This window comes from Acomys minous, assembly GCF_964271855.1.
Source record: "Acomys minous genome assembly, chromosome: 11".
Lineage (NCBI taxonomy): Eukaryota > Metazoa > Chordata > Mammalia > Rodentia > Muridae > Acomys > Acomys minous.
This window is the reverse complement of record NC_140492.1, coordinates 19308525-19334749: the sequence shown is the minus strand read 5'-3', so window position 1 is coordinate 19334749 and position 26225 is coordinate 19308525. Positions and strand designations below refer to the sequence as shown.

The 26225-nt window shown below is 37.3% G+C and overlaps 1 protein-coding gene and 1 long non-coding RNA gene across 3 annotated transcripts in view; one reads left to right on the top strand and one right to left on the bottom strand.

Moving 5' to 3' along the window:
* The window catches only part of LOC311609153 (uncharacterized protein), a 495868-nt gene that overhangs the window by 434053 nt on the left and 35590 nt on the right, over nt 1-26225 (top strand). Inside the window, exon 8 of one of the 2 annotated variants that reach the window (XM_084801969.1) lies at nt 19047-20933. The exons of the other annotated variant lie outside the window; for it this stretch is intronic. The gene's annotated coding sequence lies outside the window, so the exon portion shown is untranslated. Of the gene's footprint in view, nt 1-19046; nt 20934-26225 lie in introns of those variants that run through there. 2 annotated transcript variants of the gene reach the window in all.
* Nucleotides 17606-25537, bottom strand: LOC311609154. The gene is made up of 3 exons (XR_014783290.1): nt 24665-25537; nt 20966-21079; nt 17606-18051 (listed from the first exon to the last, which is right to left on the bottom strand). It is a non-coding gene; the product is annotated as an uncharacterized lncRNA (long non-coding RNA).

Sequence of the window (26225 nt, the reverse complement as noted above, 5' to 3'; positions counted from 1 at the left end):
AGGCTTTGTTCCTCTTATCTGGGTGTCAACAGTAATTGGAATCCATATCCATATCCCACCTTGCAATCACGCTGCAAAAGGCCAATAAATTCCCGCTGAGTGTGTTACTTGTTAAATTTAGTGCATTACATTCAAGGTAATGAATAAAAGCAGTGGGCCGTTACTGTCTGCTGGCCAGAAGAGCCAGACTCCCCCGAGGCTGGTGATGGTAAAAAAAAAAAAAAAAAACAGTGACAGGCAGAATCAAGGTAGTCTTTAAGCAATACAGTTTGGTTTATCTCCTCTAATTTCCTCTTCTGTTAGATATTCAGGCTGTGGGGAGAGGAGGTAATCTTATCTAATAATTCACCACACTTTTATAAAATGCTGAATACTCTGGTTTCATTAACAACAAATGCAGGGTAGATAGATAGCATTGTATTTACATTGATCAGGGAGATGAAAATTCTGGTGAGTGTAAACTAATAGCTATGCCTCTGAGCAGTTCACATTTTACCCCATGTGTGTCTACTGTATATGTATCTAGGCTAAAAATGCATACACATATTATTATATGAATAAATAAACCAACAAAATAAGCTACTTTCATAGCATAGTTACTGAACATATATGAGTAGTTATTGAACACATGATACAAAATTGTCAAGAATAATTGCTCTTTAAAAAACTATCTCCATAAGTAAACATTTCCATATAAAAATACTCTTCCTTATTTGTAATATAAAATTTTTACCTATAATATAAATAATCAATGGTGTTGAAAAAACCCTTTCTATATTCTGAGTTAATAGATTTCTTATTCTTCAATACAAATAAATTAGATATACAAAATATACCATTAACTGCCAAAGCCAGTTGATATACCTAGTCTTTTGTATTATTGTGAACACTAATATCAATCCAAAAGACAAGTAGATTTTTAAGAAAAAAATTACAAGTAATTTATGTGAAAAACCCATTTTCACTTTTCTTGAGTGCTTTGGAAAATTTATCATAGAGTGCTCTTTGCTATCCATGAAAGACAGCTGCTTCCAAATAATAGCATGGCGTATCTCATTAGAGAGATATTAGACCTAATTACACAACATATGAGTGGGATCATTATAGCAACATTATCTCGATGATGTAAGTAAGGCACTCGTGAAATCCAAATACTCAGCTGCTTGAAAGAATATTGGAAAGCGAATATAAGAGATTACTGATCATTTCAGTGTATGTCAAAAGATGATGCAAGACTGTCATGAACTTCCTGTGAACATATTTTCATTTGCTACAGCCTAGCCATTCTCTATACGCAGAAAGTTGGGTGAGCTTATCCAATCAGGGAATCTCAACTACAGAGCACAACAGAATCATAGCCAGGACTTGATAAAGCAAAGATACTAATTCAGCAGTGTGGGTGGAGCTCAGGACTCAACATTTTAAGTTCTTTATTGGTAGTGGACTCTGGGAATCAAGGGAAGACGTATAAGCCTGGAGTACACTTAATTTACAGCATCTGCTTCAGTGTTTTTCTGTAAGGTAAAATGCAAAGATCCAACTCTGCTTTGGATTTTTAAATCAAGTGATACTTTCACCTTATAGATATTTTATGAAGAAATTTATCTTCAAAATATAACTGAGGCTATCTATCAAGTGCATTAAACATATTTTTAGCAAGGCATGTGTAAAAAAAGTAGCCTAAACACTCAGCTAATCAGCACTTACAGTTTAAATTCATTTGCAAAGGAAAATGCCAAAAAATGACTCTGCTTACTATAATTGGTGGAATTTATCTCTTTCATAGAATGTTTCAATATGTTTCCTGAATTGATTAATTCTGTGCAAAAAAAATGTGTATCAAAAATCTCAATGGAATCCTCATTATTATCTCATGTAAGAAATTATCTACCTCCCTTTGTTGAAAAATAAGTGATAATCCTATCTTGGATGGATTAGCTAGCTCATCACTTCATAGTGGGTTGTGGTAAAAGAATATTAAAAGTTCACATACAGTGTTTTATTAATTTTTTTGCCTTTAACTGTCTTTCTAAAAATGTCATTTCTTTATTGTGTCTGTGTATGTTAGCAGTGCACATGCCATGGTACAGTGCAGCGGAAAAAGGACAACCTGAGGAGTTGGTTTTCTCCTCCTACCTGATGGGTTCCAGAAACTGAATTTCCATAGTCAATAACTCTTCCCTGCTGAACCATCTTCTCGGGATTCTTAATTTTCCTATCTCAAGTCAAGCATTAGAGTTTCACAGATAGAACTGGCTCAGTTGATATATAACTTGCCTTGCAAGTCCATGAGGAATTGAATTGGATCCACAGAATCCATGTTTTGAGAAGATTTGGCCATAAGTGCGGTTAAGGGAGGCTCCCATGCCTAGCAGTAGATGACCAAAACAAAAGCAAAGTCAATGGTGTTTTTGCAGATTTTCTGTTATCATACTTTGGGCATTTAAAAAAAAATCTTTATTTATGTATTACAGTTTCTGATTGTTTTGTTTTATGGGGCTTCTGTTTATGCAAATGTGTGTCTATGTATACATGTATTTCTTGTGCTTTTTCATTGACTCTTGTTTTCTTTTGAACTACTCTGGCTTCTGTTTATTTGTTTATTTATTATTTCTGTTTAGAAGCCTATTTGTTTTCTAATGAGACAGAGAAAGAAAGGACGTGGATATAGTGGGGGAATGGGGAGGACCCGGGAGAGCTGGGGGAGTAGAAACCATAACCAGGATATAGTGAATGAAAAATAATCAATTGTCAATTTAAAAAATGTTTAAATTCCAATTAATACCTTCCCCCAAATAATCTGGGCATGATTATACATACTTGAAATACCAGCACTTGGAAGTAAAAGACCCAGAGATACGTCAGGCTCACCTAGCCAGAGCCTCACTTACATAGGGGACTTCTGACCACTAAGAAACTGTTTTAAAACTCAAGGTTATCAGTGCCTGAAGAACTAAGTTGAAAATATTGTTCCTTAGCCCTCACATAAAAGTGCCTAAAGGAGCACATGTGTCTATTATACACGCATGAAGAAATATTTACATACACAAATTTTTATTATAATAGTTGCTATTAAATGGCCTTTAACAAAGAGGTGGTAGTGTGTGTGTGTGTGTGTGTGTGTGTGTGTGTGTGTGTGTGTGTGTGTGCGTGCACACTCGCATGTGTTCACGCATGTGCACTTCCTTTCTTTCGGTTTTATGAATGTGGGCTTACCTATTTCCTGTGTTTTCCTGGGTGTTAGCATCCTTTGGTTGGAGTTTTCCTTCTAATATCTTCTGTAGGGCTTGATTTGTGAATAGGCACTGTTTAAACTTGGTTTTGTCATGGAAGATCTTGCTTTCTCCATCTATGGTGATTGAAAGCTTTGCTGGGCATAGTAGTCTGGGTTGGCATCTGTGGTCTCTTAATGTTTGCATGACTTCTGTCCACACCCTTCTAGCTTTCATAGTCTCTGTTGAGAAGTCAGATGTAATTCTGATGGGTTTGCCTTTATATGTGACTTGGCCTTTTTATCTTACAGCTTTTAATACTCTTTCTTTATTCTGTAAATTTAATGTTTTAATTATGTGACAGGAGGATTTTCTTCTCTTGTACAATCTATTTGGAGTTCTGTATGCTTCTTGTATGTTTCTAGGCATCTCTTTCTTTCGGTTGAGGAAGTTTTCTTCTATGATTTTTTGTGTCTTTGGCCATGATTTCCTAACCAAAATCCTTAAGAGAGGTTCTAAGCCCTGAGTAAGTGATAAGAACACAATAAGTGCTAAACAGAAAGCAGTTTACGTAATCATTGGTAATGTATTAATAAAATGAATACAAATATGAGCATTGTTGAAAATTATGTAACTGCTAAATATATTTTTATTCAAATATAAGTTATGTTGACAAAAATGTAATAGATTTTTGTAGATGCTGTAGGTGCTGTAGATATAGAGAAAAGGAGAAGGAAAATAAAGCAAAAGATATGGCAACATTATATTTTAAGTGGATGGATGGCTGTGCTGCTCATCTCTCAGATGGTTATGTAAATACAAAGAATTTATTTAGATGTCTCTAACAGAAAATAAGTGGAAATAAAACATAAAATAAATATGAAATACTTAAAAATGAATAGCTATCAAGTCAATGCAGATCAAATCATTTTAAAAGAGAAAAAACATTAATAAATGTCAGTGAGGTTTATACTTTATAAATAGAAACTCAATTTTTCAAGCATATATTGTTCACTCTCAAAATTTGGCAAAATAAAACTAAGCCCAGAACTTGCAGAACAGGCATATGGTCATAATTTAACATTACTAAATATTTTTGTACGTGTGCACAAAAAGATCTTCCAAAATACTTATAAGTAGCAGTAAAACAAAAGCACATTAAATAGAAAAACCATTTGCTTTAATAATTTTTGGAACTTGTAGGAAACTAAAACCATAGTTGTAAGCAAATATCACATTACATTACAGGTCCACATTTAAACAGAGACATATTGCCAATATTTTCAGGAGCAAACACATATTGCTAGTATTTATTATATTCAAACTAAGTCTTAATCCCAAATTTTAAAATTTTATAAAACTGAGAGAATAACAAATTAACACAAATTTAATTTTGAATATTTTACAATCATCAAATGAATTCTATAAATAAATATTTTAGAGCCGGGCGGTGGTGGCGCACGCCTTTAATCCCAGCACTCGGGAGGCAGAGGCAGGCGGATCGCTGTAAGTTCGAGGCCAGTCTAGTCTACAAAGTTAGTCCAGGACAGCCAAGGCTACACAGAGAAACCTTGTCTCGAAAAAAGCCAAAAATAAATAAATAAATAAATAAATAAATAAATAAATATTTTAGGAAAATATTTAATTGTAAATAAGAGCAGAAAGTAAAATTAATTATTAGAAAAAGCAAAGTGAATACAAGGAGAATTAAAAACCATCATATGATGGCAATCTTACTTAAGAAGGTAATTGTAAAGTTCAAGAAAGAATATTCATAATGCTAAAAATGCTGCCTAATACAGAAGTATCCTCGTTTATCCCAGAAATCTGTGGGTGACTTTAGCAACCCAAAAAATATTATAGAGGAAACTGCATAGTATTGGAGTGCATGGAAAGCTAAATCCTAAACCTTATCATACATGGAAACACTGTGTCTCCCCAACTAGTCATGTGTTTTAAAAAGCTCCCCAGAAATGTTTCTGCATATGTTTCTTAAATACATATATTTGAGAAACTTTGGATGAGATTTTTTTTATTAGAATTTTGAAATCTGAATCAAGAAAGTCACAAAATTCCACCTACCCTACAACTTGCACACGAACTGGAAAGATATCAACCGTAGTGCGAGCTATTTCTGAATTCCACTCACAGAATTTGACAGAATCGGTAAAAGTCTAGTGAGTCTACCCTGACTGAACACATAAGAAGATATTCAGTCTTTCTATCTTACTTTTTCCCTTCCTTACAATGTCTTCCTAAATCTTGCAGTCCACAAATGAACTGCCTCTGCCTCTAAGAAGCATCTAAATTAGTTTGACTCACATAAGGAAAGGCTTCTTAAATGTTGTTTGTTTTCTTTATAATCAATATTCAGCATTCTGTTACACAGATTTGGAGTGTTTTGTTTATTTGCCTTGGTCTCATTTTATAAAATACCTATTAGTTTTTTTTTTTTTAATGTGTCTTTCTTACTAACATTTTGCTACTTAGATTTTTACCTTGACTTTATTCACTTTGCCTCAGGAAAGAAATATCTTTTTTTGCACCAGTCACCCTCAACCCCTTCCCGCTGGCCTTCTCAACTGTGGCTCAGCCAGGTAACTGACATGTGAGGGTAGAGCTGGCAGGTTTGCAAAGTGGACCTTGGGATCTGGGTCCATATAATAGGAAGAGAAAGAAGGTATTTTACCCCTTACTCACAATGTGCCACTACCCAACCCAGTCAATGCTACTCTCCAGATGTTATATTCCTGGATATAAGCTTTTGAAAGAGTACAGTAAGGAAGTCCAAACACAATTAAAAAGCTTTGAAAATATTCTAAAATAAACAAGGATACAAGATATGCCACAGACAACAAAAACAACAGGCAGATTTGACATCCAATTGAAAGACACATTCACATTTGTGCCCAGAGATAAAGATTAAAATGTGTTATTTAGGAATAGACCCAATATGAAGTATCATGCCTAAGAACTCTGCATTTTACTGCTTCTGAATTGCCACCTCCTATGTAGCCCCTTCTATTCTTGCACACCTTTTCTTCCCTTATTTATTTATTTTCGGTTTCTTTGAATAAGGAAGCAAAAGTTTTAAAAGATCAAGAATGTAATCCTCCATGAAACAAGCAAATGGCTCCAATACCAGTTTTACTCCCTTGATGTTTAGCAGCAAGAATACTGCTATTTTTTTTTAACATTAATAGATGTTATTCTCAATAATTGAACACACTGAACCCAAACACATAGGAATTTAGTGAAGTCAAAATGTTCACAAAGGATCCTACAGATCTCCAGAGAAACAAAAACCAGCATTGCAACTGAGACTCAGGAGCATGGAGGACCAGTTAACACTGGCCAAGCTTGCTTTCTACCTCCTCTCCCACTAATGTCTCCCTTCAGTACTTACCTTACATCAGTTTCAAGATGGAAAGGCCAGTTTCTGTGACCTTCATTCATTTTAGTTCAGGTACCTAAAGCTCAAAACAATGACAACAATAACAAAAACTTTACTCACATTTATTTAAAAAAAAAAAAAAGCAGGTTATAGGTTTAAATCAAAAGCATCGACTAGGCTTAGGTCATTGCCAATTCCCTAAGAGTCATGAGTCCATTCCCTTACGTTAAGGATATGTTGAGAATGTGCTGTGTATCTGACACTGTCCTAAGTACTAGGGATATGAGAACAAGGCAGATAGACAAGACCTTACATTCTCTTGAGTGGGGAGAGAGTGAAAGTATGTAAATTTTTACTTACATTTACTTATAATATGTAAGTAAAAATATATAGTAAGTATCTTATAGGCAAGTACATATAGAAGCTAAATATAGAACACAGGCACACACATATATACAATATTTAAATACTACTAAATTAAAACAGAGGAAATGATGGAGTAGCAGAGTATAAGGCCAACATTCATAGAGATTCAGGGGAGGATTTCTGTTAAATTATGTGTGACTGTTGACCTAGATGATAAGAATAAACCAACTATCAAAAAATACAGAAAACACTAGTACATGGCTCAGTGTTAGAGCACTTGTCTAATATGTATGAGCTGTGACTTCAGTTTCCAGCACTATCCAAGTATAAAGCAGAAGCGATGAAAGGTATAAAAGCAAAGATGGGAGAATATTAGACAGCCAAGACAGCTAGAATCTAGTAAGCAAATAGGAGAGACAAGTGAGTTAAAGACAGCAAAATTGGAACTAAAAATACATATGGAAGGTTCTACAAAGCATTTGAGTGTTATTCAAAATGAAAAAGAAAAAGTTATAGCCAGAGGGAAGATGCTATGATATGCCATAGTTGGGCAGGGTGCCCCTTGGGTTATGTTTTAATTTGACTGATGTTGCTGCAGCCAGAGGGCTGCGGAATGAAAAGGGGCATATCCCCATGGGAGCCATGGTCCTGAGAAGATAAAGCAAGGCACAGTTTGTTTTTCTTCCCCAGTCTGTGGAAACACCTCTGTTAGAAATGCCCTCAGCAGTTCATCCCCGCACACTGTCAATCACAGTAATAACCTTTCTACTAATCTAGTACCATTCTATTTTTTCTATAAATTTACAATATTTTTAGATGTTTATGGTCTTCCTTATCATTTTAAGGCCGTCCAAAGAGACTCAGTTGGGATGTGATTCAATATTCATAAACCGTCTCTGTTATGCTGGTTTAAGCATTGATCACCTGGTGGCTAATACTGCCCTGGATGTGCTTGGAGGCACAGGTTTCCAGCTTGATTTTCACTGAGCTTTGTGCTTGCAAATTACCTGTCTTCCAAGGTTTGTTATTTGCCACGTTTATTTTCAGCTTTCTTACCCCAAAACATGATTGCATCCTGAGGGTGTTTTCTAGATGGATAGCAAGAAGCATCACTCAGGTATAGAGGAACCTAGCTTGGAAAGAACGGCACAATGTAGATGAAATGTTAGCAGAAAGGAGGTACTTTGAGAGCAAAAAGCAGAAGAATACTATGGGCAGATAGCAATCCTATCAGAAACCAAAGGAATGACCCAACGGTTGTGAATCGCAGCAGGAGAGTCAATGAGATGGAAAATTTTTCAAGGAAAAGAGCCAAGTATACATAAAGGAAGAAATAAACGCTATAAAGAAGAAAAAACTCAACATAGAGACAGAAAAAGAAAGAAAGAAAGAAAGAAAGAAAGAAAGAAAGAAAGAAAGAAAGAAAGAAAGAAAGCCCAAGAGCAAGGTAAAGGAGCGAAACAAAGAACAGACAAATGAAAGGGCGACGCATTGCATTAAAGCAAATATATTCTGTTGGCTTCTTTCTTATCGGTTAGTGGCTTTGCATTTCTCCAGTAGCAAAGCCAAACTGAAAGGATAATTTTGTTTATGTACCCAATTTGCATAATTGTGCAATATAAATTACAATGCTAATTAAGGACAGCCCTTGGGCTTCTGGAACTGGGTCAAAGTGGCTCCCTGAGTGCAGTGAGGTCGGGGGTTGGCTCTGTCCCCTCTCTCACTGCAGGGGAGCCAAGCATGAGGGAAGAGCCTTTCCAACACTGTGTGAAATCTTGTCAGAATTTGTTGTACACCCAGAATTGTATGTCTCACTCTCAGACTTGGCTTTTCAAATAATCCTTGTGCGAGTCTGGAATGGTGTTCCTAAAAGAAAAAAAAAAATTCTCCTAAAGCTTCTTGCTTCTCCTTCTGTAATATTTTTCCCCTTCAGCTTAACTTTTTTTTTTAAATTGAAAGCACCAAAATATGAAATTGTGATCAAGTGAGCACGAGCCTGGCATATTTTCTCACAGACCTCTGCCAGATTGTCTGAAAGCAGCAGCGCAGGCTGTGCCCTGCTTTAGCCCTTGTGAGACAGAGAGACAACAGGCTCGCGGCTGAGCTTTAGTTAAATCAGTGTCCTGAAAGCTAACTAAACATTAGAAATTCAGCCCCAGAGTTCCTTCCCTGTGCCGTTCCCATGAGGGGATTACTCATTAGAAGTTTTGTTGAATAACTACTTCTGGTCTTTGAAGGTAAGAGTGTCTCTGAGTTCATAGAGTGAAGGTTGGTGTAACTACAGTAAGAGAGCCTTGGGAAAGGCCTCTCCAGGAACAGTGGTTTCGAGGCTTCCATAGCCACCGATTGCTGACCTCAAGCAAAGATTACATGAAAAACAGAAAGAAGCAGGTATCACTCACTCACAAGGGTAAGAAGGAAACAATTGTGTTGGGGAGGAGACCCGCTATTCTATCCAAGGCTTCCCTTTTCTTTCTTATGCTCTATAAGAATGAATGTGGACCCATTTTTAAGGGATTGATTAGCAGTCTAATTAATAGTTAAGGGCTCTGGTTCTATATACCTGATTCCAACTTTAACATGCCAGGAGTTTCTATTGGTGAGGATCATTATTTGAATAACTGGCTATATGCAGTATATTTTCTGTCCTTGTGTTATTTTACATCCATACTAATGCTCTAGGAAGTAGTTTCTAATCATTTTACTGTCCACTTATATAAAGAAAATTATATTTATTACAAATAAGACTGGAGTTATTGGTGTTAGCCAGTGGATTCTTTTAGAGGTGGTGAGGCCACGGAGCAGGACAGTAAGCTCATAAATGGGATTAGTGCAGTATTGAAAGAGGCCTATTAGTACCTCATTCTCCCTTCTTTGGTGTGTAGTTAAAATAGGAAGATGGTTGTAAGTAAGGGAGTGATACCCATCAAGAACTGCATTCATGAGACCTTGCTCTTGGGCCAATCAGCTTCCAGAACTGTGACAAATAAACTGTTATTTTCAACTCAGCTTGTCTATGGTATTTATTGATAACACCCTTAATAGTTTATGTTGTAGAACAAATTGTGGAATTGGGATTTTGCGCAAGGTTATTATTATAGGAGCCCTGCTCAGAGTACTGGACCAGCCTAATTTTCTAGTTACTGAAGACTCTGCAGACGACATTTCATGGCACACCAGTGGATGCAGGGTCTCTTTCTGTTATTCATTCAGCAACAGTGATCAAGTCAACATAAAAAGGAGACCCCTGATCTACTCATACTCTCCCCCCCCTCACACACACACACACACACACACACACACAACAGAGAGAGAGAGAGAGAGAGAGAGAGAGAGAGAGAGAGAGAGAGAGAGAGAGAGAGAGAGAGAGATTTAAGCATGTCTAGAGGGTAATAGTAGTGAAAGGTCGGAGGGTTGGATCACTAAATACGTCTGAGAAATTACAAGTAAAGAGAATGAAAGCTTACCAGCAATCATACTTGTTTCAAAGGAGTAAACTCACTGTTTTCATTTTTAACAGATAATGATAATGGTTTCATAATAGAAAGAATGTAGCTAATGTTACTGAATAATACTCTAAATGGTTAAAATGGCAAATACCATGCTATATCTATAACAGCATAATGATTTTCAGATGTTAGAGGATACATGCAGCTCAGTGGTAGGGTTTTTTGTTTGTTTGTTTGTTTGTTTTGTTTTTTAGCATGGATGAGACTGGGTTACATCTGGAGCAGAGAGGAAAGAAGTGGGATGATTTCCATGGAGTTATGACAACATTGGGAAGGTCCCCACTCCACCCTGCTTGTTCCATTTCATGTAGGATCCACCTCTCTTCTCTCTCATAGGCACCATCATAGTTTGGGTGGAACTGGCTTACTCTGGCTGCAGAAGAGGGAGTCTTATCCTTACTTCCAGGGAGCTTAGCTCTGCCCCAGACCACAGACTTGAAGAGGTAACAGCAGATTAGAGTATATGATGTTGTTGCTGCTAGTTTCAAGAACAATGGGAGATTTTTGTCACTTTTTTATTTTTTTGAGCACATAGACAGAACCATAAAAATCTCCACATTTCTTTTCTTTTAAGAGATGATGATCCAAATTTGCTTACATTAAAATTTTTAATTGAATATTATTTTCAACTGGAAGAATCATGTATATAAGATTATATATATCTATATAAATATATAGATATATGTTCAAACACTTCATAAAATTTACAAGTAATGGATCAGTTCGGAAATACACTAGGCTCATCAGTGTATATAAAGATTGAATCTTTATCTAATCACTGCGAATGTATAGACTTAAATATAATGTGGTCTATATGTTCTCTCTCACTTAGTTTATTAATGATAGTGCTTGCCAAGAGTAGACAATGTCAGAGTTTCTATTCTCACTAGTATTCTTTATTATCTTACATAATAGCCTTCAGAAAAGGTGTGCATGTATACTCTTCTGCAAAATGGTGTGAATTCTATTAAACTTCCTTTCACTTTGCTGTTGTTCCTGCAGATAAGTAATTCCATTCTCTGGCCTGTTCTATAGTCTTCAATATAAAAGCACCATCTTGGCACTGTCCACATCTTAGAGACCATAACTTCGGATTGTTGTATATGTGGTAAGAGCAATTGCTATAGAGACTGATGCCCCAAGCATTATCCTTAACCAGCAGTGCTGATGTCATCTGAGAAATGAGTAAAGCACATCGCTGGCTCACCCTCACAACCATGGAATTGGAAAATCTCCAGAGGAACACCCAACAATCTTTATTTTAAAGGGTGAAAACTCTATTCACAATAGAATTCTAACCAATGTTGGTCAGGCCTAAAAACTACCTTTCTTGAGATACATAAAGCTTTACTAAATCCTAGTGGCACACGCCTTTATTCCCAGCACTCTTGAGGCAGAGGCAGGTGGACTGCTGTGAGTTTGAGACCAGTCTGGTCTACAAAGTGAGTCTAGGACAGCCAAGGCTACACAGAGAAACCTGGTCTCAAAAAACCAAAACCAACCAAACAAACAAACTAACAAAAAACAAAAACAAACAAAACAACAGAAAAAAAAACTTTATTTTACTTCAATTTTTATTTTTCTTAGGGAACTCATTCTAATTGTTTGAGTTTGTAATTTAACAATTTTGTGTTTATTTTCTATGAATGACTATAGTCAAGGTCTGCTTTCTTTGAAGTTTACCTAAAAGGCCAAAAATCAAACCTTGTAGAATTTTATTGCATAAACTAAATGAAGGCTGATGATTTGTGAATCCCAACACACCTTGTAACTGTTAACAAGTGTAGAATAAGGCCTCTTGTCCTCAATGCATTTTTCTTTCTGACAAAAAGAAAATGGCTAGATCTGGGTAGGGGTTTAAGGTTTACCGCCTGTATTGTCCTTGGCTGGTGCCTTAGTTTGAGTGGGATCCCTGAGCCCAAATCTGCCTATCATAATGTTCTACTTGTAGGCTTCTAGGACCCTCTGGATCCTTCTACTTTGCCATTCTCCCATGCTTCTCTCATCTAGAGTCCCACTAGAATGTCCTCCCCTCTGTCTCAGTTTCCTGGTAAGTGAAGGCTTTCGTGGGACATGCCCCTTGGGCTAATATGCAGATATAAGTGAGTATATACCATTTGAGTCATTCTGCTTCTGGGTTAACTCACTCATTATGATCATTTCTAGCTCAATCCATTTATCCACAAATTTCAGGAATTCCTTGTTTTTAATAGCTGAATAATATTCCATAGTGTATATGTACCACAGTTTCTTTATCCATTCTTCTATTGATGGACACTTAGGCTGTTTCCATGTTCTGGCTATTATGAATAAGGCTGCTATGAACATGGTTGAGCAAATGTTCTTGTTGTGTGCTAGAGCATCTTCTGGGTATATTCCAAGGAGTGGAATAGCTGGGTCTTGAGGAAGCCCTATTCCCATTTTTCTGAGACAGCACCAGATAGATTTCCAAAGTGGTTGTACTAGTTTGCATTCCCACCAGCAATGAAGGAGTGTTCCTCTCTCCCCACATCCTCCCCAGCATGTGGTGTCACTTGAATTTTTGATCTTAGCCATTCTGATGGGTGTAAGATGGAATCTCAGAGTTGTTTTGATTTGCATTTCCCTGATGATCAAGGAGGTTGAGCATTTCTTTAGCCAATGGACAGAACACTCTCCACATTAGAGTGGAGAGTGGGATATGACTTTCTCACATACTCTGGTGCCTCACTTTTGACCATGTCCCCTGGAGGGGGAGACCTGGTGGCACTCAGAGGAAGGACAGCAGGTTACCAAGAAGAGACTTGATACCCTATGAACATTTACAGGGGGAGGTAATCCCCCTCAGTCACAGTCATAGGGGAGGGGAATAAGGGGAAAAGAGGAGGGAGGGAAGAATGGGAGGATACAAGGGATGGGATAACCATTGAGATGTAACAAGAATAAATTAATAAAGGAGAAAAAAATATAAAAAAAAAAAAAGAAAATGGCTGGTAAATTTTAGCTAATGTTAGAGTTATAAGGAGCCAGCTCAGTGGATAAGACCACTTTTGTTTATGCAGGAGACCTGGGTTTGATTCCCAACACCCAACCCAGTGGCAGCTCACAACTTTTCATGACTCCAGTTCCATGGGCTCTAATGTCTTCTGAGGGACCTCTGAGGGACCAGGCAGAAATACAGTGTGATAAAATTAAACATACACAATTTTTAAATGACATCTTTTTAAATAGATACCCACTTGTAGTCATAGATTTTCTTCAAAAAACACACATAAAGTTATCTTTCAAAGATGAGAAAATTAAGAATGATTAGGCCCATATTAAAAAATGAAAACAATATATAGTTCTTATAAAGCGAAATGGAATGTACACCAATCCCTTGTAACTTTAATTTATATGCACCAAGACTTGGTGTAGTTTCCCATCTACCCAAGTCCAGGAACTCGGAGAAGCTCTGGCAAACATACTAGTCTATACTATTTCTCGTCTGCTGTCACTTCCTGTTTGAGGACCCAATGTTTTTCTAGTTCCGCAGAATTAGATGATACCTTCAGGTGTAGAGATGGACCAGTTTTGGGTTCTTTTTCCATGCCTGACAGCAGAGATTATTGTTCATGAAAAAATTTTCAAAGTGTGTAAATAGCTTGTATTTAAGATGTCTCTCAGGAACATGGGACGCTCTCAGGAACAACCAGATCTCCACTGGTTTTCTGCTTGGCTATCTTACTGACAAGTTTACTAATTTTCCATGTCTTATCATATTGACTACACTTATGTTTTCATAATTTCATTCATCATATGTTTGTAGTCTTGAAAAGCCACTTATATTATGTGCATGTCTGTTACTTGTGTATTAAAAATATCAACTGCCAGACAGTGTTCAAGACACTAAGGAAACAATGGTTACAAGAGCTGAGCTAACGTAAGTGAAATAAACTCTAAATTTCTTTAAGAAAGAGCCAAAACATGTTTTATTGGCCATGCTCTTCATGGTGCATGAGTAAATGCTAAATTAGCAAGCTCTGAATTCATTTAAATGAGCGTCGTATTTATAGCAATAGAAACAATATAGAAACTTAAGTTTGTCAGTGCTGAAGTTCCATTTCAAGAAATTCTAGTACAACTGATCAGACTTTACATGAGAGAGAGAGTTGTTTCAGCAACTAAAAACTTATTAAAATATCTTTAAGCAGTAGACTTCCAGCAGAGACGTGTATGGAGTGTTGGAAAGAGCATGAAGGACAAGTGAAAAGAAAAACAAGTTCTGAGGTTTGATTTTATTACCTAGCTGCTGTGTGACCAGGGAAGTTTAACACCGTGAAACCTATACCAAAGGCTTCCCATATGATTGGAGAGGAATTGTGGTAAGAACTGACCAGGGCAGGAGATGGTATTTGAAAAGACTCTGGTGACTTTTTCTAATGTTTAATATTTTCTAGTAGAAAGGATTCAGCTTGAAGAACGAGCCCAGAGATGAAAGGTGAAGATGAAGAATGTGGGAGAAAAGCAGGACTTCCTGATCCACAATTAATAAGAATTGAGATGTAATATGAATAAATTAATAAAATGTATTTTTTAAAAAAAGAATTATCCTGATGTCCCCTCTCCCCTCCGCCAGCTGAGGTCAGGGTACATAACTTCAGAAATATGTATTCCAAATGCTCAGGAGATAGCTTAGGCAGCCAAGTATTTGTCACATAAATATGAAGAACTGAATATGATCCCCAAAATACAAGAAAATTCTAGGCCAATTGAGAGACATTGTCAGGACAAACGCAACACCGCTTGTGGAATGACTACTGGCTTTGACCTCTGACTTCTGTCTGCACCATGCACATGCATATATGTGTCCACCCACCCCCGCACACACCCTCCTGACCCCTCAATACAGAGTACAGTCTTTGATTACCAAGAAATTAAGTCTCACATCACAGCATGTTTTCAGATTGGACCATTATTCTATGATACAGGCAGATCCAGAGTAGTTAACTCATTCTGAAATACCTGTACCAGAAATAAGCAGTTTTATATCATAAGATCAACATAGAAAGGAGCATATTTTAGGAACAACAACATTTTAGATCACAAGTTGGCTGTTTGTTTTTCAGTAGGCATAAACATATTGTGTGATGTACTATATTTATGAAACTCTTAAAAAACTGTGAAAAGATAACAGAATGCATTTTGTGTGAGCTGAATCAGTAGATGAAATGTTTCATTAAAATTAAGACTCATACTTTGGGTCCAATTCTTATTCATTAATACATTTAAATAGTATTGAAAGTGTTTTCTCATTCACACTTTTAATTATTATGGTTGTATAACCCATATGAGTGACCCTATTTCCCTATTTTGATACATAATAATTTACATTCATAATAGGATATATCATATAACTTAAGTGTACAAGTGTCATATCATGTGAGTATGTGGAAAACACTCTCTGTGATATTCACACAATGGCATAATCTGACAATACATTTCTCAAGATGTCTATAATTAAGTAATTCAGAGCTATATCACATTATTATGCATTTTTTATAACTAATTGGATTTGCTTGTCATTGTAATTTAGAGTGAAGAAAATAAACTAGGACTGAGTAAACATGGTGACTGATCCTTATTTTAACTTACTGAACTTGGACATTATGTATCTGCCTTCTTCGCACCCTTTTCCCAATAGAATTGTTTCTTCCATCATGCAATGCTTTAATTTGAGCACATCTTCCTTAATTTTTGTGTGTGTACTCACCTGCCTATGTTTGTATCAGGGAATAAATTATTACATTTTATTCTTAATACCTTTAGTACTGACCCTACACAGTGAGGATGCTTAATAAATATAGATGAAAATATATTAAATTGAATTGACTATTAACCTTTGTTAGTTCTGTAAAAATGTGCACAGCTAATTAAAATTTATAACAAATCTTTGCATTCCAAGTAAGATTAAACATTAACAAGAACTTCAGAAATGCTCAGCGCCCGCTTGGAGGCATGGGAATTCAAGAACATACCACATTTCGTTGTAGACCTCAAATGAAAGACTACTGAGATTATTCATAGGAGCCGAATGTAAGTTAGCAAAGTTTAGTATGCGTGCAGAATTTGGAGTGTAGATGGAATGCTATGACACAATGAGAGATCTGGTGTGTGGTCATTACTAGCAATAATGTGAACTGTATTACTCGGTAGTTACAAATAGTTCTCACTGGCAGCCGTGTCAGTCTTGTAAAAATGTGGCCACACCTGAAACTCTGTTTTGGTAGCCTTTAGTGGGAGTGAATTAATCATATGAAGCAATTCTTGCCAATAATTAAAACAATAGAATCCCCCAGGTGTGTAGCCTAGAGAAGATTATTTCATCCTATAAGAAAGATAAACTCAAGGGATAGTCTTTTAGTATGATTCTCATCAGCCCAGACAGATGGGAGTCTGGAGGAATAATCAGTTTGCAATATTGAGATAGGTTTCATAAAACAAACAAACAAACAAACAACAACAACAACAACAACAACAAAACATAAGAAATCTAGACCTTGCTTTTGAATGCCAGCAGTAAGCCCATAGTCTTCTTAACCATGATGCAGAAAAATCCTTCTTTTGCTTAGTTTTCAAAATTTAACTTATTATATTAAATGTAAATAGGTTGATGGATATGTAGCTGATAGGTAGATATAGATAGATAATAGATGATAGATAAATAGATGGATAGATGATAATAGATAGATAGATAGATAGATAGATAGATAGATTATATATGGATAAGTTTCTGTATGTATTCATGAATGAATGCTGTGATGCATAAGTAGAGATCAATGGTTTGTTTGGTCCCTTTCCAGCATGTGGTGTCTTTAGATCAAACTCATATCATCAAGCTTGTCAGCAAGCAACTTGTTCTTTCTCAGAGCCATCTTGCCAGGCACCCCCTTTTTTTTTAATTTGTTGTCTGCTGGGTTTTCATAAAACTGGCAAAAGCTTAGTACATTTGACTTTTCAGACAAAGTAAACCTGACTTTGCCAGTCTGTGGGATCCCATGCCTCCCTTCCTACTGAAGCAATTGTGTCTCAACCATGGTACGAAAGAATTGCCTTGACTGGCATATGGTATCTGAATTTTTTGCCATTGTTGTTTTATTTGGGGGTTTTGTTTTGGTTTTTTTTGCTTTGTTTCGTGTTGTTCTTTTTTTTTTTTTTTAAATTACTTCCTGACGTGTGAGTATAGAGTTCAGAAAAGTGGTCTTAAAGAAGTCTGAAATGCAATCTTTCTGGATACTTGCTGATAAATACAATAATTTGTGTCTCTAGCTTTGGCAAAAACTGAATGCTAAATATCTCTCCACAATACTGATTCAATTAAAATTTTTTTCTCTTTGGGTGTGATTCATACGGCAGAGACAAATCAAGGAACATTGACAACTTGCTTAACTCTTGCTCTTTGTCCTATTTATATAATTTATTGTGCCAGTGGTTCTGAAGTGGTGGCTCCTGCATCTCCTCGTCCATGAACACTTCCCAGATGTGCTGAAAATTCTCCATTAATTTGTGCGTTTCATTCCATTCTTTTGTAATTAAGAGCATACGGTTTTGACTGGAAGAAAAAAAAATACTGATTTAATCCCAGAGGTTTATTTGGCCTTAAGAATAATTGATTCATGTCTTTCTCAACCCCACCCCTGTTATTCAAATAGATATTATGAAAGAAATCCCTGCTTTGTAGATTTTGCTGATCCAGACATGAGACACAATGATCCATTGCTCTCAAGATTTCTTCAGGGTCTGTGTACCATTCAGTCTCTTAAATTTTTTCCTCAATAAGAGTCACATGCTCCTAGAAATGCTTTCATTGCTGATTTTAAAACTGGATCACAATCCTAAAGCAGAAAGCAGAAAGCTGTCTAGTGGTAATTATCTACTGAGGTCCTATCGCTTGTTTTAAATTTCAAGACTAGAAGCCAGGTCTCTGTCACATGCTTGTGGAATAATGGAGAAGTTTAGATCCCCTTTGTTGCATTACTAAGAATGGCTTCTCAATGGACAGCTACCATCAAGTATATTACTTATCTTTATGAATTATAACTCACTGTTGCTTCTTGTCTACGAATTATAATTCACTGTCTCTGAGGAGAGAAGTTATACTGTTAATCTCCAGTTAGGATATGCATGTACATGTATGTAAATATGTGTTTATATGTTAAATTATTTAGTTCTGACACTGGATAACTCGAAAGAATGAGATGGAAATATTTATACTGAGGAACTCTAGGATATAGTTCCTGGTGTTCTCACACTACTAAGAAGAATAAAATATGAAAGAAGTAGACTTGCTAAATTCCTTTGCATCTAGGTTTCTTGATGAGATCAGGCATGACCAGTCTTGTAATTGTATGAGCAGAAAGTAAGAAAGTAAGATCTCATTACTGTCCACTTCTAGTTATTTCTAATATGTCCTTCTGGTGCGTACTTTATATACAATACACTGTTCACATTTTAAGTTCATAGTTTCATGAGTTTATCATATTTGTAGACCTTTAGTATTATAAAAAATATCAAAGCATTTAAGTGAGTCCCTTTGCCTCTTTCCAGATAGCATCCAATCCCTGGACAAGACAGCCACAGACTTGCTTTTTATTACTAGACCTCTTGTCTTTGTCGGAATTTCCAAGTGTGAGCTACACTCAATATCCTTATCTACTGTTTAGTTTATTTTCTATTTAATGCTCAACCAATCATCTACTTACATTGATGCTTGTATGTTAGTTACTACTATAAAGGGATATTTTCAGATGCATTTGAAAATCCTTAATATTTTGTTTGGGTGATTTTCCTAAGTGAGGAAGTGAATCTTTAGAAAGAAATAAAGCTATGAAAAGTCTGGGAGAAATGTTCTTGTTGGCTTTTAAAGAGCAAGATTCCACGTTACAGACAAGTCCACATGGCAAGACACCTATGCTTTAAAAGCTGAGGACAACCCTAAGGAACAACCCACAAAAAAGCTGAATTCTCTCAACAAGCATGTGAACTCAGATGTCACATCTGAGCCTCGGATGAGATTATAGACCAGGCCATGCCCTGAATGCCACCTGGTGACACCTGTGCAGTGAACTGTTATGTCATGGCCATGCTGCTGACGGATTGACTTCTTACCTAAGAAGTGGGTTTCATTTGAAGTTGTGAAATTTGTCATGGCTTTTTGTTGTTGTTGTTGTTGTTGTTGTTGCCATTGTTATAAAACTGAAAAAAGGTACTGAGCCTTGGATCATTCTTTATAATTTGTGGGCAATTCAGGCATCTATTTCTTCCTAATGTTCTGGCACCATAAGGTCTTAAACCAATGGACATTTATTATATCATCTTAACTGGGGGGTCAGGAGTCAGGGTGTATCTTCTCACAAGCTACTGAACTTAGAGGAATCCATATTTACCCTCACTAGATTGGTTCCTGGCAACACTCAGTTGCTTATAGGATGTCCTGTTAATGGCCCCAGGTGGCCTTCTGGCTGTTCACCGAAGCTCAGCTTCAGTTTGTGGTATCTGAGTCTCTTCATAAGAGTCAGCAAAGGAGAACAAATATCTGTTAACAAGATATACGATCTCTTGTAAGAATTGTAGAAGTGATGTCTCCAAGCAATCAGGCATTTTAATTTACTAGAAACTACTCAAAGAAGGTTCAAACTAGTCTGTGAGAGTTTGGAAGCTGGGATCTCCAAGGACTGCTTATACTAAGCAGTACAGTGCTGTAGGATTTCCATTATCTGCTTAATGGTAGAAATTTCACTTCATTTGATCTGACCATTTATAAGAATACCCACAAAAGTTTCTACAGTGAACTTTCAAGGACACACTGTCTGTGGACATATAGTTCAGTTCTCTTCAGTGTAATTGCAGTGTCACACAGTAAATATTTGTTCAGTCTATTAGGAAGTTTCCTAAAGTGCTTTTCAAAGTGAGTTTATGGTCTCACATTTCAAAAATATCATACTCTGTCATTCTTATCTCCACAAGCAATTGACATCATCAGTCATTTTAGCTGTAGGCTTATTAATTAGTGTAGAATGGTACTGATATGCATGCTAATAGTGTATTTTAGGGACTAATTACTGTAAGCACTGAGAACAGTTCACATTTATTCCTTTATGAAATATCTATTTAAATGGGTCTCCCATTAGGATTGCCTTGCTTTTCATGATGTAGTTGTAGAATTCTGTATTTTGAAAATTCTTTATCTTTCATATTATTGTTAGTATTATTTCTTAGTTTTGGCTTGAATTTTCATACTGTTACATTGTGTATCATAGAGGAGGTTTTATGTTCATTGAGATCCATTTTTCTATTTTTTACTGTGATTAATGTTTTGTAAGCTACATCTGAAAGTACCACAATGTTGCACTAAAATCAATAATAAAGTTATAGTAAATAATAAAAATTGGTTATACCTTTGATCTAATCTGATTTAATTTTCTATATAATTAAAGTAAGAGTCAATATTTCATTTCTTTACTTACATGCACTTTATAATTTCCAGGGCCATTTGTTGAAAGATTCCTTATTTCAGCAGGTTTTAATATGTGTGCGTCAAAACCCCTCTGGAAGTTGAATGACCTTTTCACAAGGGTCACCTAAGACCATACGAAAACACAGATATTTACACTATTATTTGCAACAGTAAAAAATTACAGTTATGAGGTCGCAGCAAAAATAATTTTATGGCTGGAGGTCACTACAAACATGAGAGACTGTATGAAAGGGTCGTAGGATGGTTGCGAACCTCTACTCTATTTTCAATTAATTTTGTTTTATTTAAACTGTTATTTCTAAAGTAAGATCACTATGAACATGGCTTATTTGAACTAGTGTATTTCCTTGATTTATTAGCATTTTAATTTAAGTATTATTGTCTTAATTACCATATAATATAAATGTATATGTAAAGTTATATAACAAAAAGGAAAAATGTAAAACAAGAACTAAGGAGCACTGTTGAATTTTCATAGGATGGACTTAATTTCCATGAAATATGCATATTTATGGATATTATACAGTTTGTGAAACTCAACCATTTGTTTTGTGGTATAAATATTATATCCTGACATCAAGCATGAAAAAACAAACAAACTTGGCATTAAATGTAAGAATTTCAACTTGATTCTCTTATCCAGTTGTTTAGCTCATTCTAGGCCATTTTTGTTTCTTAAATACTATAAAGACTGGGTGAAATATTATAGAACACTTCTTTACCCTACAAGCCTTATGTAGTCTGTTGATGAAGGTAGGGAGAATTAGTCATTTCTAACTGAATATCATTGCCATAGACTGACATATACTTGGACAGTATATCAAGTTTAGTTCTGAATCTAAGAACATCCTGTCTCCATGTTTTATAGTTTTCATCATGCAGATATTGTAGATTCTTAAACAGTTCAGTTGTAATTCAATTGTGAATAATGAAATTTTTTCTCTTACTCTCTTCTGTAACATAGAAATACAATCTAGTTTTGTATTAATCTTGTGGACTTACGGTTGCTTATAAATTTCAGTAGCTTTCATGTGGAGTCATTAGAAACTTCTCTATACATAATCATATGACTTGGTGATTAATTGCTTCTTTATCTTACATCTGAGTTTTTATTCCTTTTATTTTCCTCCACTAGTATCGGGGGGGGGGGTGGTTTCTGTAAGGGTATTTATCGTGTGCTAATGCTGCTCTTTGAGCTGTCTGTGATTGTATAGACTGGCTCTTTCTGTCCCTAGATTACTGACACACTTTACTATAAATGCTGTTGAATTTCTTCTTGTCCTAATGATCTGATGTCTTCATCTCCTTTTGTTCTAATAATGTGGTGAGTACCGTGGTTGGTATTCAAAAGTTAAATTGTAGATTCATGGGAAAGACCCTTGTCATTATTACATTCCCTTTTAAAAGATTTGCCGGATTAACTTGCTAATACTTGTTACTGATTTCTGTATCTGATGTCATGAAAAAAAAATCTGTGCTTTTTTTTTTAATCTGTGCTTTTCTTATATTATTTTCTAAAAGCAAGTGCTAACTTCATGACTCTAGTAAAGGGAATAAACCAAACAAACAGAATAAACTGAATAAAGTCCTCCTTCAATTTACTCAAATGGTTTGCATAAGACTGGTGCTATTTTCCTTAAATTTGTCATAAGAATCACAGATTAAAGTCATCTGATCTACATATTTTTTCTGGAGTCATGTTTAAAGTGTTTTCAGTTTTTTAATTGATATAGTTTTATTCAAGTATTTCACTTCTTTTTTAGGGAGTTGGGTAAGTTTCACATCTAAAAAAATTGGCTCTCTTTTTTTTTAAGGTATTAGCTTTAAACTGACATATTATTCTCTTAGTGACCTTCAATGTATGTAGAATTTCAATGGATAATTTTCTTTTCATTAATAAAAACATTACATTTATTTACCTTGTATGTGAGAAAGAATGAGATAGAATGAGAGAGAGAGGAAGAGAGGAGGGGGTGGGGAGGGAGAGAGGAAGAGAGGAGGGGGTGGGGAGGGAGAGAGGAAGAGAGGAGGGGGGTGGGGGGGAGAGAGGAAGAGAGGAGGGGGGTGGGGAGGGAGAGAGGAAGAGAGGAGGGGGTGGGGAGGGAGAGAGGAAGAGAGGAGGGGGGTGGGGAGGGAGAGAGGAAGAGAGGAGGGGGTGGGGAGGGAGAGAGGAAGAGAGGAGGGGGGTGGGGAGGGAGAGAGGAAGAGAGGAGGGGGGTGGGGAGGGAGAGAGGAAGAGAGGAGGGGGGTGGGGAGGGAGAGAGGAAGAGAGGAGGGGGGTGGGGAGGGAGAGAGGAAGAGAGGAGGGGGTGGGGAGGGAGAGAGGAAGAGAGGAGGGGGGTGGGGAGGGAGAGAGGAAGAGAGGAGGGGGTGGGGAGGGAGAGAGGAAGAGAGGAGGGGGGTGGGGAGGGAGAGAGGAAGAGAGGAGGGGGGTGGGGAGGGAGAGAGGAAGAGAGGAGGGGGTGGGGAGGGAGAGAGGAAGAGAGGAGGGGGGTGGGGAGGGAGAGAGGAAGAGAGGAGGGGGGTGGGGAGGGAGAGAGGAAGAGAGGAGGGGTGGGGAGGGAGAGAGGAAGAGAGGAGGGGGTGGGGAGGGAGAGAGGAAGAGAGGAAGGGGGTGGGGAGGGAGAGAGGAAGAGAGGAAGGGGGTGGGGAGGGAGAGAGGAAGAGAGGAGGGGGGTGGGGAGGGAGAGAGGAAGAGAGGAGGGGGGTGGGGAGGGAGAGAGGAAGAGAGGAGGGGGTGGGGAGGGAGAGAGGAAGAGAGGAGGGGGGTGGGGAGGGAGAGAGGAAGAGAGGAGGGGGTGGGGAGGGAGAGAGGAAGAGAGGAGGGGGGTGGGGAGGGAGAGAGGAAGAGAGGAGGGGGTGGGGAGGGAGAGAGGAAGAGAGGAGGGGGGTGGGGAGGGAGAGAGGAAGAGAGGAGGGGGGTGGGGAGGGAGAGAGGAAGAGAGGAGGGGGGTGGGGAGGGAGAGAGGAAGAGAGGAGGGGGTGGGGGGGAGAGAGGAAGAGAGGAGGGGGGTGGGGAGGGAGAGAGGAAGAGAGGAGGGGGTGGGGAGGGAGAGAGGAAGAGAGAGAGAGATCCATGTGTAACAGTCTGTTTAGAAGTTATTTTTTTTTTCTGCCTTAATCCCTACCCTTGAAATTCTACTTTACATATTCTTAGATTTCTTGAATTCTCGTGTCTCTATTCAACTGTGAAGACAGTCATAATGTATGGAACCTGTTGCCTTGACTACCCCAGGCTTTGGAACATAACTTTACCTAGAAATTTGGGACCTTGATGAAGTTCAATTCACATTGTCCCTCCCTCTGGACTATACTATTTTCCACTGTATATTTTTTTAAAAATAGATGGCTTTTATCCAGGTTCCTAAAGTGAAAGGCTGTTCTTTCATTTTATCATGGAATCAGACATTTAGGCCTGTTTCTTTTTATCTTCTATCTTTTGCTCGTCTTTCTTCCCTCCCTCTTTCTTTTATTCCTGCCACTGCTACTCCTGGCAAGAATACTTCTGCAGCGCATGGTGCTTTCAAGGGTTCAGTTATTGTATTAATGGGTTTTGAGATTTGGCTACTATTGATAATTCTCAAGAGTAATGAAATAAATGAAGAGAAAAGCAGGAGGAAGTGGGAGGAAGGAGAAAAAAGAAAAGGAGAATGACAAATAGAATTATGAGGGGATATATTCTACTCACTTCCATGGTAAGGGGGCGGCTGGCTTGATGATGGCTGTCTGCAGGCTGGAGAGCACTGGAAGCCAGTCCTATTCTGTCACAGAAGCTGAAAATCGCAGAACAACAGGTACTTATGGTGCATCTCCAATCCAAGTCAAGAGGCTAAAAGGCTTTTAGGGAGTCGTTAGTACTCAGCCATGCTCAGAGGATGGCGAGCCTGGGGCTCAGGATTGCAGGCACTGGAAGTGACAGAAAACAAAGCTGCTGAAAGAAGAGGGGAGTGGGTTTGAAATCCCCCCTTCCTCCTCTTGTGTTTCGTTCACGCTCTCAGCCTACTGCATCCTCCTGCCCACTTTGGAGGTGAGTCTTTCTCATGGAGTGGACTGACCCATATGCCAGTCTTCTCCGAAAACACCACCATGGGAGTGCGCTTTGCCAGTTTAACTGGTATCTATCCAAAGTTAACTCTCACATCTAGATATAAGACACTAACTCTGTGTGCGCATGTGTGCATGTGTTTGTAACATATCGTTTGCAATAACGGGGCTTCTGGAAGTCTAGATAATGCCAAAATGGTAAGTTATTTTTGTTATTTTAATAAATATAATTTCTATTTGGCTAAATAAATTCTAAATGGGGAAATTATATAAATTTCTTTAAACTTACTCAAGAAAGATTACTATAGTCTCAATATTTATATTTCAACAAAATTTATATCTGGCTATTCTCACACAGAAAACAAAGCAATTATCAGGCAGTAGCAGCTGGACATTCATGAATTGGAATAATACTCATAAAAGAGGCCCAAAAGACCTATTCCTCCATTTACCACATGGAGATGAGGAATTCCTAGCCACCAATGAACCTGTTACACAGTCCTACACTAACTATCAAATCTGCTGCTGTATTGATTTTGGTATTTCAACCTTACGAATTATAAGAAATGAATGCCTGTTTATAAATCACCCCACTGATGGCATTTTGTAATGGCATCCCAGAAGGCAAAGTGAGACAGCAAGTTATTTTTTTAAAATATAGTTATGGCTGACCACTTGGGGTTGTATAGGTTATCAGGGAGCTCCTCTCTGGAGAAAACTGATTCTTCTTCTCTCTCCATTACTATTGATTGTCTGTAGTTCTTCATCAAGGTGAAGACTATCAGAAGAATAAATTAGAAATATACAAAACATTAATTACATCCATGAGAGAAAATAAAAAGATTTCCAAAGACAGTAACTTTAATTTTATAAAAGAGTTGAATAATATTAGAGAAAGGAGATTTGAAGTCTCTTTTTAATTGGGAACATTTCACAAATAATATTTGGGAAGTAGCTTGAATCACAAGGGACAGAATAGAAGATAGTTCTAGAAACAACCATGAGGAGATAAATCAGAGTAATCTCACTGTTAGGATAATCTTGAGCCTTGTTTGGAATAGAAAAGTATGGCCAGTCTGGTAACTAGATAGCTGACTATAGATTTAAGGCAGGATCTTGTTAGTCCTTAGTTCCCCAGGGAAAGAACTCCACTGGTTACCAGAAGAGGGATGTGAATAAGCTTTCTTCCCCTCCTCACGCTCTTC